Consider the following 17,466-nt stretch of genomic DNA (forward strand, 5'->3'; position numbering starts at 1 on the left):
AAAAAAATATAGCTAAGAATAATGCATGTTCTCATCTCCTTTGCTTCAAAGTTTTATCCTCTAATGTTTTTGTTTGCTTCCTTGTTTGTCAATGAACCTTAAGTGACTGTAGAATGGCAATAATATTGTTAGGATGGAGTTGCTACTGTGCTTCCCATCTATTACCTAGTCATAATGCTTTCCCATCCTGCTATCTTGATGGAGAGATGGATAAACAGAATTCCACTAGAGGTCTGCTGTTCTTCAAGATTACTGCTGCATTCATATTCAAACTCCCCTACTGTAGATTTTGAGGTTATGCTTCCTGTTATAGTTACTATTGCTACAAATAATTTCAAACTGTAGAGGCTGGAAATATTGACAATCATGTCGTCTGAGATTTAGAGAGGGTTCATCTGGGAAACTCTGGCTTGGAAGTTCTCATGCAATTGCAATCAGACAGTAGCTGGAGCCAGACAGTGGTGGGCTGAAGCAGAGGGGGCTGGCCAGGCCTCACTCTCTCTTCCTGCAATTTCAATGCTTTTCCGAATGGTAAAAGTTCTAGCAACAGGGGAAAGGGGAACATATGTAATTCTTTTATTTACTTATTTGTTTGTTTCTTTGTTTGTTTATTTATTTAAAATATATTCCACTGATTTATCACAGAGAGGAAGGGAGAGGGACAGAGAGTCAGAAACATTGATGAGAGAGAAACATCGATCAGCTGCCTCCTGCACACCTCCCACTGGGGATGTGCCTGCAACCAAGGTACATGCCCTTAGACTGGAATCAAACCTGGGACCTTTCAGTCCGCAGACTGATGCTGTATCCACTGAGCCAAACCGATTTTGACTCTAATGCTTTTAATAATAAAGAATTATAGCATAGGATAGTTTGGGCTTCCTCAAAGTGTGGCAGCTTTAGGCTGCTGGACTGCTTATCGGGTATCTGAAAGCTTTAAGAGTGATTATTCCAGTGTGAACCAGGAGGTCATGGTTTGATTCCTGGTCAGGGCACATGCCTGGGTTGTAAGCTCAATCCCCAGTTGCGAGGGAAGGGGTGCAGGAGGCAGCTGATCAATGATTCTCTCTCATCATTGATGTTTCTATCTCCCTTTCCCTTCCTCTCTGAAATCAATAAAAATATACATTTTTTAAAGATTATTCCAGCAAGCAAGGCAGAAGCTACATCACCTTTTAAGAACTACCCTCATAAATCCTGTTTCATTATTTCTATTTCATTACTGATTGCAAGCAAGTCACAAAACCAACCCGCTGTAAGGAGGGAGGAATAGACTGCATCTTGAAGGAGGAGTGGAGACTTTTCAGAGAGCATGTGGGATGGGAGCTATCACTGTAGCCATCTTTGGAAAACACAATCTATCAAACTTCCTTTGATCACAGGTTTTCCTCCATTTTGTTCTCCTCTAAGTCTACAGGCAATTGAAATGTTTCCCTTTTGTAATCCAAGGCAACATCACCATGAAGTATTTACCAGGGTCTGTCATGCATATGGTGTTATGGCAGACACTTTCTGCTTGACACAAAAAATACTGTGTTTTTTCCCCTCTAACAGATTATCTATAAATGTAATGGAAACAGATGATAAACATCTTATTTGCCTTTTGGTCAAGTAAAAGAAAATGGGAAAGACCAATAAAATAAATTGATGGTCTTTTTTATTTTTTATGTTTTTATTTTATGTTTTAAATAAATTTTTACCACATTCTTAAAGTCGCACCCTAAGAGATTCTTCTCTTTAAGAAACGGAATCTAAATGCATTTAATTAAATACTATGTTACTAGATTTTTCACTTAGGATTAGGGAATATCCTCAATAACATTGTCATATATATATATATATGGTGTCAGGTGGGTACTAGACTTATCAAGTGGGTGATCATGTTGTAAGTTATATAAATGTCTAATCACTACATTGTACACCTGAAGCTAATATATCATATGCCAACTATAATTGAAAAATAAAATCTATATTTTTAAAAATCAATAAAAAAAAGTAATGGGATAGTAACTCAATGTAGCTTAAGAAAAACAAAGAGGGGAAAAAGAAAGACATATGTAATACTTTAAACAGAATAATAATAAAAAAAAAAAACACAGAGAGGAGGGTTATAACAAATTTAAAGGCGTGTCTCAGAGAGCTCATGAAAAGAAGGACTTCCAGAAGAAACTAAAATGAGAACTCAGATATCTGAGTTGTCGTTATTTCCCTCTGCAGTCCAGGTTTTGCTGCTGCTGCTTTTATCTGCACCATAGAAAACATGGCAACTGCCATGTTTAGGATTCCATGTTCTTGTCTAGCCACCTAGAAAGAAACCGGTTTCCTTGTCATCTCTATGTCCAAACTGGTTCAGCTCACTCTTGGTTCAACAATAAGCCTGACTAGGGGCAGCAGTTACAATATCTAATTCTGACAGCTTTAGCTACAATCTTATAGATCTAGTGGACCAACCTTTCTAAAGGCATGCTGGGTACTCAATGCAACAGATGTTAACTACACCAAGACCAAAGAAGAGTACAAAGCACAGATGCTGTGTGTTGGCAAAGCAAGACACTGACAGCCTAATCTATACTAATAAAAGAGAAACTTGCAAATTAACCATCACTCTGCTACACCCACCAGCCAATCAGAGAAAGTATTCAAATTAACCCAACAAAGATGGTGGTTAATTTGCATATGCAGAAGACTGAAGACAAAATAGAAGAAACAGGGAAGGAAAGCAGAAAGGGAGGTGGCTCTGGTGGCAGGAGGGAAAGCACAGGGGGTTTGGGGGCAAAAGTGGCAGGAGGAAAAGCAGGGGGGTGGATGGGAGGGGTGGCGGTGATGGGAGGGAAGCCTGCCAGAAGCCCTGTTCTTTCAGGAATCTTCCTGTAATGGGCCTCTAGTACTATATATAAAAGCTAGTGAAAGGCCTTAGCAGGTCCAAACATCTTTTGCAATAATCTATCAAAAATTTTTACTGTCTTCCTTCTCCCATCACCATAGTTATTTTGGTGGATAAAGGAAAGCCAGCTCAGCATTTTTAGCCATGCCTGATCTTCAGATAGACTGGCTGACACATTGTGCATCATGACCATAACACTGGATTCAGGTGTCTTGACCTATTGCTATGTCACAGTCAGTTGTGAGATATCAAAAGTAATATGGTGGGTTAAAAAATTCTAAAGTTTAAAAGATTCATTTAAAGAGTAAAATAAAATTAGAGCACATTCAAGGATAGCCCTATAATATGACCACCTCTTCTTCTTTGTACTCAAAATTGTTTTCTGGAGTAGGCAAGAATTACAAATTATACACAAGGAATTTCAGAAACCCTGACATGTTATGGGAGCTGTATAAGTGTGTTGATGTTGTCAGACACAAGCATTGCAGTGGAGAGGATGGTAGAAATTCCTGCATTAGGAACCCTGGGGAGCTTGAGAGAAGATATAGGACAAATCAATTTCAATTGGCTTGTGGGGGCTTAGGAAAATGTGACGAGAAGCCTGGGCGAGCTCTAGGAGAGGTGTGGTGCTGAAAATGGGGAGAGAAGGCAGGGCACCAAAGATAAGCTATATATATCTCATAGTTTTGCCCCTTACATGCTCTGTTTGTTCAATCTCATTATTGTATACTTGACATTTTTTGAGGTTTTTTGTTTTGTTTTTTGTTTTTGAGAAAAACCTTTCATATAATGAGATTCCACCTGTTTCATCCACAAGTTAATGGAAGCATTCATGAGCCATACACACAAACCAACAAGCTCATGTCCAGTACTTATAATCTGTAAGTACTTAAACAAAAATCATGATTCAGTACATGTGCCAAAGCCAAATTATCTAGAATTAGCAACCAAGAAAATAAATGTACAAGTAAATGGCAGAAAGACATCACTATAATCTATTTCTATAGGGAAGTGAACTAATAATTGGCCCCAAATGGGCTCTACGTATCTGGAGAAGTATGTGTGATATTTTTTAGCCTTCACGGTTCTAGTTTGCAGTGTTGCCCATCAAGGCAATATTCACATTGTTAAAATGAAAATGGAAAAAAAAAAATCTTGTGAATTCTCAATTTAGGTATGCTGCTACCAGGTGGTAGTAATATGGCACAGTGATATAGTGCAAGCAATAATGCACAAACTATAAACATGTGTTTAAAGAAAAGATTAGCATCTTATACAATTGAATACTATGCTGCTGTAAAAAAGAAAAAACTGCCCTGGCTGATTTGGCTCAATGGATAGAAGGTCGTCCTGTCAACTGAAGGGTCCCAGTATGATTCTGGTCAAGGGCGTATACTGGAGTGGCAGGCTCAATCCCCAGTAGAGGACGTGCAGGGGGCAGCCTATTAATGGTTCTCTCTCATCACTGATATTTCTATATCTCTCTCCTTCTTCTTTTCCTCTCTGAAATCAATAAAATATATTTTTTTAAAAAGAAAGAACTCTTACCATTTGCAACAGATGGACCTGGAGAGCATTATGCTAGGCAAAATAAGCCAGTCAGAGTAGGATCAGTATCACATGGTCTCACTCATTTGTGGAATATAATGAACAATATAAACTGATGAACAAAAACAAGTCCAGAGACAGAGAAGTATCAAACAGACCCTGAAACCTCAGCAAGAAGGCGGGGGGCGGGGGGGGAACACTTGGGGGGAAGAGATCAAAAAAGAACTTGTATGCATGTAGACATAACCAAGGACACAGACAATGGGGCGGGGGTGAAGGCCTTTGCTGGGGGGCAGGAGCTGGCTGGGAGAGGACAACAGGGGCAAGGGGGATATATGTAATGCTTTCAATAATAAAGAATTAAAAAAAAAAAAAAAGATTAGCGCCCTAGTTGGTTTGACTCAGTGGATAGAGTGTCAGACTGCAGACTGAAGGGTCCCTGGTCCAATACCGGTCAAGGGCACATACCTCAGTTGCAGGTTCCTCCCAAGCTTGGGCCCTGGTCAGGGCACATGCAGGAGGCAACCACTCGATGTGTTTCTCTCGCATCACTATTTCTCTCTGTCTTTCCCTCTCTCTTCCATTCTCTAAAAATAAATGGAAAAATATCCTCAGGTGAAGATTTAAAAAAAAATAAAGAGGGAAAAGATTAGCATACTACTCACATCCTCTATTTAAAAACAAAAGCGAAAAGAAAAACAAGTAAATACAAAATAAAAATAAAAAATACTTGTGACCAAAAAAACATCTTTAAGCCTGTTTTTTATTTACAAAGGTAATTAATTTGCTTACAGCTTTTAAGATTTTATTTTGTTTCAGTTTTGTCTTTTTAAAATATGTATGCCTCTGTACAATTTGGTATCAGTTTTATTAATCTTTAATTTTAAGATATCATACTCAATTATAACTTATAGTAAAAAAGCTAAACTACAAGTTCGGCCTTAACTACCAGGTATTTATACTGCAGGTCAAATGACTAGGCACTTCTCTCTCAGTGAAGACCTACTCTGTGTCTTTTTGTAGGCAGCCAATTCCCCTTGCCTGCCTGGTCTGAAATAAGTTCCTCCTGACTCTCCAGTTTATAAAAGCTCTACTTTTCTTCTCTAAATCTACCCAAGGAATAAGGAGGAAAATGTACCTTGCTATCTGAAGTAACAGCTTGTCTTCTCCACAGTGTTATTTGCCTCAGTCCACAATAACATTTACTAACACTTTCTCTCCCTCTCCCTCTTTTAGTGGGAAAAGAAGGTAGAATGTACCCATGCATTATATGTTACATCCCAATTAGAGATAGCTTTAAAAGGAGATATATATATATATATATATATATATATATATATATATATATATCCTTTTAATATCTATATATATAGATATATAGATATATAGATATATAGATATATCCTTGTGTGTGTGTACACACACACACACACACACACACACACACACACACACACACACACATATATATTAAAGAAGGAATATACTAATTGACCCTCATGCTATCACAAAGGTGGCGGTGCCCACAGCCAATAAGGAGGGAACATGCTAATTGATTGTCCTGCCCTCAAAGATGGCAGCGCTGCCTTCTTTTTTTATAACAGAACTCAGCCAAATATATTCTGTCTGTTACTCATGATACTTCTTGGGCACAGCCTGCTTCATGCTGTACAATCCAGACAGTGTACTTTCACTACAGCTTTCTATGATGGACAGCAGATGGTAAAAAGGTTCCCCAGGAGAATCGGAGTCTTACTGTATTATACAGGTTGGGGCAAAAGTAGTTTTATAGTTGTGACTATGCAAAACAGAGTTTATTCTTGTATTACTATTTCTTAATTATTGTAGTATTTTCCATAGGGACCACTGTAAACCTACTTTTGCCATAGTCTGTATAGCAGCCCATTCAGGACTCTGGATTTGCTCCATATGGGAAATTCCATTTGGGATGAATCAAATGTTTCTGGATCATTGGCTTACCTGTATTCATTCTTTCTCCTTTTTTTTCTTCCTCCTCCTCCTCTTCTTCTTCTTCTTCCTACTCCTCCTTTTTCTTCTTCTTCATCTTCTTTGGGGGGGGCACATTTTTGTGTATTTTGTACAAACAATTTATGCAAAATGAACCTATTTCCTGTCCAGTTCTCACCGTGTCATACAGCATGATAGTGAGATGTACATCAGTTTTGGTATTGATCTGAATACTGAACATCAGTTTTGGTATTGATCTGAAACATTCACAGAGTTTATCCCAAAGCAATGGCTTTTGCCACCTAAATACTTACATGTTCTTCGTGGGTAGTTTTTAAAGAAATGATACTGTAGCAAAAAGAGAAAGTGTATCCATGACTTTTAGAGTGAGTCATTTACCAGGTGAACCATTACCTGGGCCTTACTATTGGAATTCTTTGTCTCCTGCATTCTGACAACCAGACAAAAGCAAATTGAACCTTGAGAAAACCAACTGAGCAATTGCTGTGGAACTTCTTGCTTGAACTACAATTTTCTAGTCATCAACCTTTAGAAATCTTAGTTCTTTGTTTTTGCTATCAAAAAATATTTGAGTGTGGTATGTTATATCCAATTTGAAAGTATTTTTAATGTATCACAGAGAGAACATATGCCTATCTGTTCCATTTTCATGAACTGTAATCTTTGAAGGCAACTTCAGGTATTCTGAAAAGAAGATAAGCAATAGAATTCAAGAAACTAGTCTGCATTTATTCCAAAAAAAATGTACCCCTCACCATCCTCTACTACTACAGATCTCCAATATCCAAGTCTTGCTATGACTACTTAGAGGTGGGAATAAAATATGCTTAAACTTTTGAAAGACTTCTTACATATCAGCTCATTTATGGAAACTACCATCTTCAGTAGGTCCATGAATATAACTCTCAAGTCACACCTGCTATTGACTCTGACATAGCTAAATAGAAAAGCCGATGCATGCCAAGTGCACAAGGACTTGTGCTGGAAATGTTACTTTTTTTTTAATTCTTCAAGTCTGATATGAACTAATAATTCTTTTGAAGCTGGTATAGTAAATTACTCTTAGAGTTAGGAAAGCACTCATGATTGCTTTCCAAATAGTCCACTATCACTACAGATGTTCTTTAGACATTCCATGAAAAATAATTTACTTCGAAAATAATTTACTTTGGGGTCAAAGTTTTACTTACTTGTTGTAAGACACGTTTGACAACATATGGTTGATTTCTGGAGCTCTTAATCAATACCAGACTCTTTCTTAGAAAATATTTGACAACTCAAATACTAGGTGTATCCATTAATAATGCAGATTTTGTAATCAAAGAAAACCCAAAAATTTCAAGAGAAACATCAAAAATGCCTTATTCAAAGTAATGTTCATCTCTAGCTATACATTTCCCCCATCTTTCAGGTAATTTGTGGGTACCACCCCAATAGAACTTTCCTTGTTTTAAGGCAAACCTCTTCCTCAGATGTTGTGAAGTGCTTCTCAGAAAATGCATGTGCCATCAATCAGAACAAGTGGTAATCTGAAGGAGCAAGGTCTGGTGAGTATGGTGGGTGGGTTAATACTTCCCAGGCAAGATCTTTTAACGTGTCTTCAACTGGTTTTGAAGTGTGTGATGGTGCATCATCATAAAGCAAAATTACTTTGCCATGTCTTCTGGCCCATTCTGGTCATTTTATGATCAAAGTGTGGTTCAAATTGACCTGGAGGTTCTTTGTCTTTCACATTGAAATCATCATCACTTTTAAAGTGTTAAAACAGTGTTCACAAGTATCTTGAGATGGAGCATGTTCATTATAAGCTTCCTGAAATATACAATAACTTTCAGCAATACTTTTCTTCAAAATAATGAATTAAAACTTCCTGCAAATGCTCTTTATTTGGCATGAAATTTGAATTTTTAAGCGTAAAAATATCTATAAAGTTAAAACCTTCAGAAAATTTGACATATGAAGTTTTGAATCTTGTTGTCAATACAACAAAATAGCATATATATCAACACATATGTAACTTCAATATTGAAAAAAAAATTTGCATTATTAACCAGTACAATAGTAGTTCATCTTTTTCATCTTGAATTATAGGTTGGTATGTAAGAAGATGGGGCTCAGCTTGGAGGTTAATTATACTCTTTACTGAAGCAATGAGCTAATATCCACCGAATCAAGGTATAGTGTCAAATAATACTGGACTCATTTACATGTGTAATAATCTACCTTGAAGACTGCAAGCGGAGTTTATAAGAAAAGCATCAAACAGACCACGGTAGAATAAGAAAAAAAACATTGCATAGCCTTAGAAACGAAAAGTTTGGAATTATAGAAGATAAATAAGGGAAGATGCAAAGACATATGGGCTCTTACCTGATTTATTCTTTCCACAGTCTGAAGTAGGCAAGAAAAATTATATTATCCACTATCATCATACCTAAGTGCTAGTGCAGTTCTTGAGAGTTACCAAGTAGAGCTTGTTGGTAACATTTAAAAAATTATCTCAGATAAATTAAAAGTGCTTGCTTCAGCCGAAACCGGTTTGGCTCAGTGGTAGAGCATCGGTCTGCAGGCTGAAAGGTCCCAGGTTCGATTCCGGTCAAGGGCATGTACGTTGGTTGCGGGCACATCCCCGGTAGGGGGTGTGCAAGAGGCAGCTGGTCGATGTTTCTCTCTCATCGACGTTTCTAGCTCTCTATCCCTCTTCCTTCCTCTCTGTAAAAAATCAATAAAATATATATTAAAAAATAAATAAATAAAAGTGCTTACTTCAGAAGAGATTCAGATTCAAATTAAAGATGGCAGATATTTTTTTTAACTAGACTTTGATTTCTTGTAAACATTAAAGAGATATTTTAAAAAGCACAAATCTATAATAAAAAGTAAACATAAAAGGTGATCAGAGCAGTAAATTTGGAAGCTGGAAAACTTAGGGATAAGTAATTCTACTTAAATCCTCCCAAAAGCCTAATCCTAAACTGACAAGGGGGAAAGAGAAACAGTATATTTATATTGACAAATTTACATTTAGAAACAATTAGATCTACCAAATCCCCCTTTCCTCTCAATGCACTGAAGATCCAGCCTTCCCATACCTTGACAGAAGATTGGGAATTTATTCTCTGTAGAGAGTAAACAAGGGCTCTAGGTAGGGGTGACCAGTCATAATGAAGAAAAACATGAGTACTAGTTAAATACTGAGATTCCCAGTGTTCTCTCCCCATTCATCTTTCATAACATCATTATCTAGGCAGCAAATCTAAAGCATTTTCTTTGGTGTATATAACCAACATAAAAGAAGACCTAAAAATACTGAAATTAGGGGTTCCCTCAAAGCAGTGGTTCTCAACCTTTCTAATGCCACGACCATTTAATACAGTTCCTCATGTTGTGGTGACCCCCAACCATAAAATTATTTTCATTGCTACTTCATAACTGTAATTTTGCTATTGTTATAAATGATAATGTAAATATCTGTGTTTTCCCATGGTCTTAGGTGACCCTGCTAGCAGTTCTCAACATGTGGATTGCAGCCCACAGGTTGAGAACCGCTGCTGTAGAGCCTAAGACCATCAGAAAACACAGATATTTATGATTCATTAACAGTAGCAAAATTACAGTTATGAGGTAGCAACGAAAATAATTTTATGGTTGGGGGTCACCACAACATGAGGAACTGTATTAAAGGGTTACAGCATTAGAAAGCTTGAGAACCACTGCCCCAAAGAAATGACTCAGCAAGAATACCCTATAATGAAACATTTAGGCTCAGAACTTATGAATTGGCTTTTCAGTTTCTCACTCAGTTTCACAACCTCAATATCTTCAATATAAATAGATAACCAAGGGTGAGATCAAACACTTGAGGAAAGTCTTTAATAGAAATGAGAGATATCAAAACAATAAACAAGCATATATAGAGAGAAATTAAAAGGATCTGGGGAGAAAGACTATGCAATGTGATATTCAGCATAAAAAAATCCATGAAACAAAAACAAGTTTTACAGTTACACACACACATGCATACATCATTCAGAAAATAAGAAAAGTATCTCAGAAATTGCAAAATATAGCAGAAATAAAAACCCTCAAAAGAATAGAATGCTTTAAAGACAAAGTCATTAGAAATCTTTCAGAATGTGGAGTAAAAAGAATGTGAGAGAAAATGGGATAAAAGAGTAATGAAATTACAGAATCAGAATAGAAAGTCCAACATTAGATTACTAAGGAGTTTCAGACAAAGAACAGAGAAAATGTGAAGAAACATTTTTTTTTTTAAATTCCTACCTCTAAAAGACAACAATATTTGGATTGGAAAGCCCCATTGTCAAAGTATATCACTACAAAATTTCAGTCTACCTGGGTCAAAGAGAAGATCCTATAAGCTTTCAGAATGAATGAACTGAACTAAGAATATCAAAAAAATTCTCAGTTGCGATATTGGAAGCTAGAGGGCAATGGAACAAACCCTCAAAATGTTAAGAGAGCCGAAACCGGTTTGGCTCTGTGGATAGAGCGTCGGCCTGTGGACTGAAAGGTCCCGGGTTTGATTCTGGTCAAGGGCATATACCTTGTTGCGGGCATATCCCACATCCCCAGTGGGAGGTGTGCAGGAGGCGGCTGATCGATGTTTCTCTCTCATCGATGTTTCTAGCTCTCTATCTATCTCCCTTCCTCTCTGTTAAAAAATCAATAAAATATATATATTTTTTTAAATGTTAAGAGAAAATTATTTTCACCCTAAAGGAATACATCCAACCAAACCATTAATATAAGGGTAGAACAAACATATTTTCAAACTTGAAAATTCTTAAAAAAAAAAAATTCCTCTTCACCCATGTGTACTTTTCCATGAAAAAAGTAAGGCATATCTTTCACCAAAATGGAGGAGAAAACCAAGAAGGGGAAGGCTGGTTATAAAAGTCACATGGGCTCCAACTAATAAGAGACAAAGGGAATTCCCCAAATGGTGGTGATAGGCAGTCTGGGCACCCTTCACTCTGAGATTATAAGAGATGTTGTTGACAAGAAGATGAAATTGATAGAATATTTTATATGTCTGAATTTGTTAAGAGATTTTTACATGACAAAGAATGTATACATAGAAAGCTAAGGGGGGGAAAAGGCAATTAACTATAAATGTTGATTTAATCAAATTCTGTAATTATTAGATAAAAATGGAAAGATAGGAAAAGAGTATGCTTGTATGTTTGCATGAGCTTGGGAATGATAATTGGAAATGTTGCATCTTATTTTCAGCAGTGAGATATTAGTAGATTATGTAAAAGACTAAACAAAGGCAAAATGTAATCATATTATTTACACCTTCATTATTCAATGCAACAGAAACTATCCACATACAGATGTGAAGCTAGTTTAATTGAGGAACTAAACTTTTAAATTGATTTTATTTTAACTAATTAAAACGTAAAAATCTTATACTCAATTCAGTTGTTGGAAGGCCTCTAGAACAACTTGGGTGTGTGAATTTCTTTTAGCAAACTATAGGAAATCTAAATACAGATCAAACATTTCTGAAGAAAATTTAATTTCCAAATTGAGATGATGTGCTGTGAATGTTAACTACAATCTAGATTTCAAAAGCTTTGTATAAAAAAAGTAAATAACTTATTATCTTTTTAATACTGAGTATATTTTGAAATGATTATCTTGGATGTATTGAGGTAAATGTGATATTTTAAGCATTATTTTACATTTTAAATGTTGCTAATAGAACATTTACAATTCATATATGTGGTTCTAATTATATTTCTACTGGTCAACACTAATTTAGACTAATGTCACTAAATATCAAAAGAACCACTAAAAATAGATGAGAGTTATTTCCAGTGAGCAAAATATAGGATATGGAAAATATAAAGAAATAACTGCTTTTCATGTTATTATAGAATCATATTAAGTAACTATTATTTTAATATAATAGAATTACATTATTTTACTTTTAATCTTTGTGCATATATAACCATGAATAAGAAATAAAAGAGTGGAAAACCAATGTCTTAGTATTTTCACAGCTTCACAGGATTACACTTATTTTTCTTTTCACTTTGTTATTCTTTGGAGATAGGGAACCATCAGAAATAATGTTTTCAAAAGAACCAAGATGCCAAGAAACTACCCAGTATTGACAGACCATGTGTCCACTCTGCCATCTCAGTGTGTGCATTTGCTAGCAAGCCGTGCTTTATGCAAGATTTTTTCCCCCATAGGAATGGGTTGAGGCATAGAAACTAAAAAAAAAAAACAACATAATAAAAATTCAATTTTCTGAAGCATTCAAGCTGGATAAACAAAACCCCAGGACAGTATATTATTGAGGTATGAAACTTCCTTAATCATCTCTTCTGATTTACCCACAATCTACAATCCTGTTCTAAAAACTATAACATTGTCTTAAAAATCAACTATTGCTACTAATCAAGAAAGCAGCCAGCAACTTTGAGGCTCTGCCACTCCAGTGAAAAATAAGGTTGGATTTGTGATGTTTCTGGTCAGCTTCAGTAGTGCAGTAATTAGAAATGATTTTCTTGATTTTTCTTTAGTAGTACTAGGCAGTAGTACTCCCAAGAGAGAGAGGTTACAATTTGCAGTTCAGCTAACAGGCACAACAATGCATTTGAAATAGCAGTCTCCTAGAGAATGTCAAGCATAGCCTGTAAAGGGGACTGAAAAAATTTTATGTGGGAAATGGATGAAAACATAACAAAAAAAATTTATTCTCTTTACTCTCCCCTTACTTACCAAACCCAGCTTTCCATTCAACAGTACTGTCATAATAAAGAGAAAAGACTTATCCTTAGCACTTATGTGTATATTTGCATTTAAAATAGATTTTATCTAAAAGCCATTTACAATGTTGACATTATTTTAATATTTGACTTCTGTACATTCAAAGTGATTTTGGTACTTAAAGGGGACAAGAAAAATGTCGAGATCCTAAAGAAAAGAAACAAGGAGATGGATGACTAAAAAGTCAGAATGGTAAAGATTATTCAAGCTGGAGAAAGATGACAGAGAGGGGCAATTGAACATCGCGGCCTTCAGAGAAGCAGTCAACTGGGAATAGAGAACCTACTGGAGATATCTCATCAGTGAAGAGGACTAGCATTTGGAATACTTTAATACAGAGGTTTGTGAAATTTTCTTTTTTGAACATCTCCAGCAACAGGATAAATATATATTTTGTAGAGGATTTAATATGGCTTTTAAGAAACTAGAGAAATTAATCATAGGCCCTTTCTTAAGGTATTTTCAGCCATCGGAATCGCTAACCATTTCCCCATTTAAAGCTACATGTTGAATAGGCCAAACATTGTGCCAGGTGCTAGAGAGACATCAATGAACACGAAAAACCATCCCCATGCCCCTCAATGTTAGTTGAGTAATCTCTAATATTCTTTCAGCTTTAAAATTCAAAAATAGATTGGCAAGGTCATTTCTCACCAATGGCAGAGAGAGAAGCATAGCCTGGAAAAAGCCAGTTCTGAAGCTAACCAATAGGTAGATTTTATTCATTGTAATTTCTTGACTTTTTCATCCTCAAAAGTCAATTTTTAGGAACTTTGCCATTTAATTTTTTTTCATGTGTAATACTTAGAAATCTAAAATAACTAGCATTTTGAAGCACTTAATAATCATGGCTTTATCTCACAAACCTGGAAGTATGTGGCCCTTGGAAGTTACTGATAAATATTTCACAAGAACACCTCATCAGTACTGGAATACCTGCATAAAGCAGGATTCTTATAGTTACAACAGATGCAAATTTCATCCTGGGAACCATATTCTCTTTAACCCTCTGCTTCTATTTTGAAAAAGAAAAGATTATGTTTAAAGCAATTATTCACAGACCGCACCCCTATGTCCATTGTAGCATTACTTACAATAGCCAAGACTTGGAGGCAACTTAAGTTTCCATTGATGGATGAATAGATAAAGAAAATGTTTACCCTCCCCCAAAAAAATACACACACAAAAAAAATATTATCCTATATAATAAAAGGCTAATATTTAAATTGCCTCTACAGGTGGGAGTTTGACCAACCCAGAAGTTAGACATGCACTGGCCACCAGGGAGTAGCATGGAACATGGTGGGCATCAGCAACCGGGCAGGTGGCCAGGGGAAGGGTGGGCCAGGGGAAGGGAGTTGTGAGGGAGTTGTGTGTGTGTCCCCCCCCCCCCCCCGCCAGCTGGCAGCCACTAGGAATCCTACCAGTGCAAAATTTTCGCTCACTGGGCCTCTAGTTTAGCTATAAGAACAAAGTAAATTTTGCCATTTGATAATGGACCTTGAGGGTATTATGCTAAGTGAAATAAGGCAGAAAAAGACAAACACCTTATCACCTCATTTAAATGTGAAATATTATATATAGCTCATAAATATAACAGAAGTAAAAGGGGGGAGTGGGTGAAATGGGTAAAGGTAATCAAAACATACAACTTCCAGTTATAATAAAAAGAAGTCCTGGGGATATAATGTATGGCGTGGTGACTATAGTTAACAATACTGCATTTTATATTTGAAAGTTGCTGAAAAAGATCTTAAAAATTCTCATCACTAGAAAAAAAATTGTACCTATATGTTGTAATAAATGTGAACTAGAGTTATTGTGGTGAACATTTCACAATATATACAAATACAAATCATTATGCATTATACACCTGAAACTAGTATAATATTACATGTCAGTTAGATCTTAATTTAAAACACACAGCAGCAGCAGCAATTCTTCAAAAGAATGAAGGCAGCAAACTTTTAACAATCAGTTTAAGTCACTCAGAACAAGCAGATGGGAAGTGACCTGCTCAGAAGTGGGAGAGGTCTCCATGACGTCATCTCTAAAGCAGTTTTCAGGGGGTTCAGGCCACCTAGACTGTTTCCTCTGATAAAGCTTATTGTCACCTTTTCCTTCTTTCTCACTGAGAACAAAAAGTGAGAGCAACACAGAACATATCCAGCCACTGAGAGGTTTTTAGGAGACCTGAGAGAGAAGCCAAGATTCGCTGGTTCTATTCTGCACAGAATTCATTGCATTCCAGATGGAGGCATTATAATGTAAGAAAGATGGGGTTGTCTCTCAGAGATATCTGCTTGCAGGAAATGTTCAGTCAGTACAAACTGTTCTTTGGGTAAACAAATGCTATCCTGTCCTCCCCATCTCCCAAATTCCAAATGATCATAAAATTCAGTTAGTAACACTGTCACAAGTTTGCATCCATCCTACAGAGCATGAGAAACTAGTGTCCTAAGAGGTAGTCAAGAAGCGGGGCAGGGAACCCCATCTTTCTGGCACACAAGGTGCTCTAGGGCAGTGAGTGAAAATGTGGTAGCTCAGGAGCCAAATTGCTTGGGTTCAATTCTCAGCTCTGCCACTTACTAGTGTGAATCTGATGTGATGAGATCTTTAAAGAGGTGATTAAGATAAGATACCTAATCCCCTGGTGCCTCATGTCCTCATTTTTATTTTATTTTTTAATTAAAAAAAATTCTCTCCTGAGGATATGTTTTCACTGATTTCAGAGAAAGAGAGAGAGAGAGAGCCAGAGATAGACAGACAGAGAGAGAGAGAGAGAGAGAGAGAGAGAGAGAGCCAGAGACAGAGAGAGAGAGAGAGAGAGAGAGAGAGAGAGAGAAACATTGATGTAAGAAACATTGATCAGCTGCCTCCTATATATGCTCCTCCTCCCAACTGGGATCAAACCCATAGCCTAGTTATGTGTTCTGTCTAGGAATTGAACCCAAAACCTTTTGGTCTACAGGATGATGCTCCGACCGACTGAGCTACCCAGCCAGGGCTCAGTGTACTCATTTTGAAAACAAAAATAATAACAGTATGTGTTGGTCTGAATTGTACACCACGTCCAATACCTCAGAATGTGACCTTTTTTTTCAGAGATGAGATATTTAAAGAGGTGATTAGGTTAAAATGAAATCATTAGGGCTAGGCCCTAATCCAATATGGCTGAGGTTCTTACAAGAAGAGGAAGAAATGCTGGTATGCACGCAGAGGAGAGGCCCTGGGAAGAGGGCCTCTGCAAGCCTAGGAAGTAGGCCTCAGAGAATACCTTTACTTGGACTTTCGGTCTCCAGAACTTCTAGAGTAGGGGTGTCGAACTCAATCAGAGAAGGGGCCAAAATCTAAAATCCAGCCTAAATCGTGGGCCGAATGGTTTACTGAACAGTCATAAACTGACAATGTCATAAACTGACAGCGGAGTGCAGTGATGACAGCGCGGTGCGGGCCACATTGCAAGGCCTGACGGGCTGGATTTGGCCCGCGGGCCTTGTGTTTGACACATGTGTTCTAGAGAATTTGTGTTGTTTAAGATACCTACCCTGTGGTGTTTTCTTATGGCAGCCCTAACAAACTAATACATAGTGCTTATCTTTGTAAGAGTGCTGTGATCATTAAATTTGTTAATTCAGAAGCAGGGCCGCTGCCAGCGGAGCGCGAGGATGGAAAAACAAAAAACAAAAAATAATAAAAATAAATTTGTTAATTCATATAAAATGGCCAAAATGAAGGCTGGCACATGGTTGACACTGTATGTTAGCTATTAAATGGAACAACAAAAGGGATGATCTTTGCCCGGTTGGCATAGCTCAGTGGTTGATTGTTGACCTATGAACCAGGAGGTCATGGTTCAATTCCCGGTGAGGACACATGCTCAATCCCCAATGTGGGGTGTGCAGGAAGCAGCCAATCAATGATTCTCTCTCATCATTGATGTTCCTCTCTCCCTCTCGCTTCCTCTCTGAAATCAATAAAAATATATACTTAAAAAGAAAAAAGGGACAATCTTTGCTGTGCAAGTGTAGTTTAAAGCCCACTATGACTGGAGTCAGCCTACTTGGGACAAGGAATCAGGACTCTTCCTCTTCATTTTGCTAAAGACTTGGATGAAAGCAGACCTCAACTTCTGCCTATCCTGAAGGGGATTCCAGAATCTAGGGTTCCTGAGAAGAATATTGCAACTGGCTCTCTGGTGCTCACAGATACTTGCACTAAGAAGTTTGCTTCTTTTG

This window comes from Pipistrellus hanaki, assembly GCF_964339955.1.
Source record: "Pipistrellus hanaki genome assembly, chromosome: X".
In the NCBI taxonomy this organism is placed as follows: domain Eukaryota; kingdom Metazoa; phylum Chordata; class Mammalia; order Chiroptera; family Vespertilionidae; genus Pipistrellus; species Pipistrellus hanaki.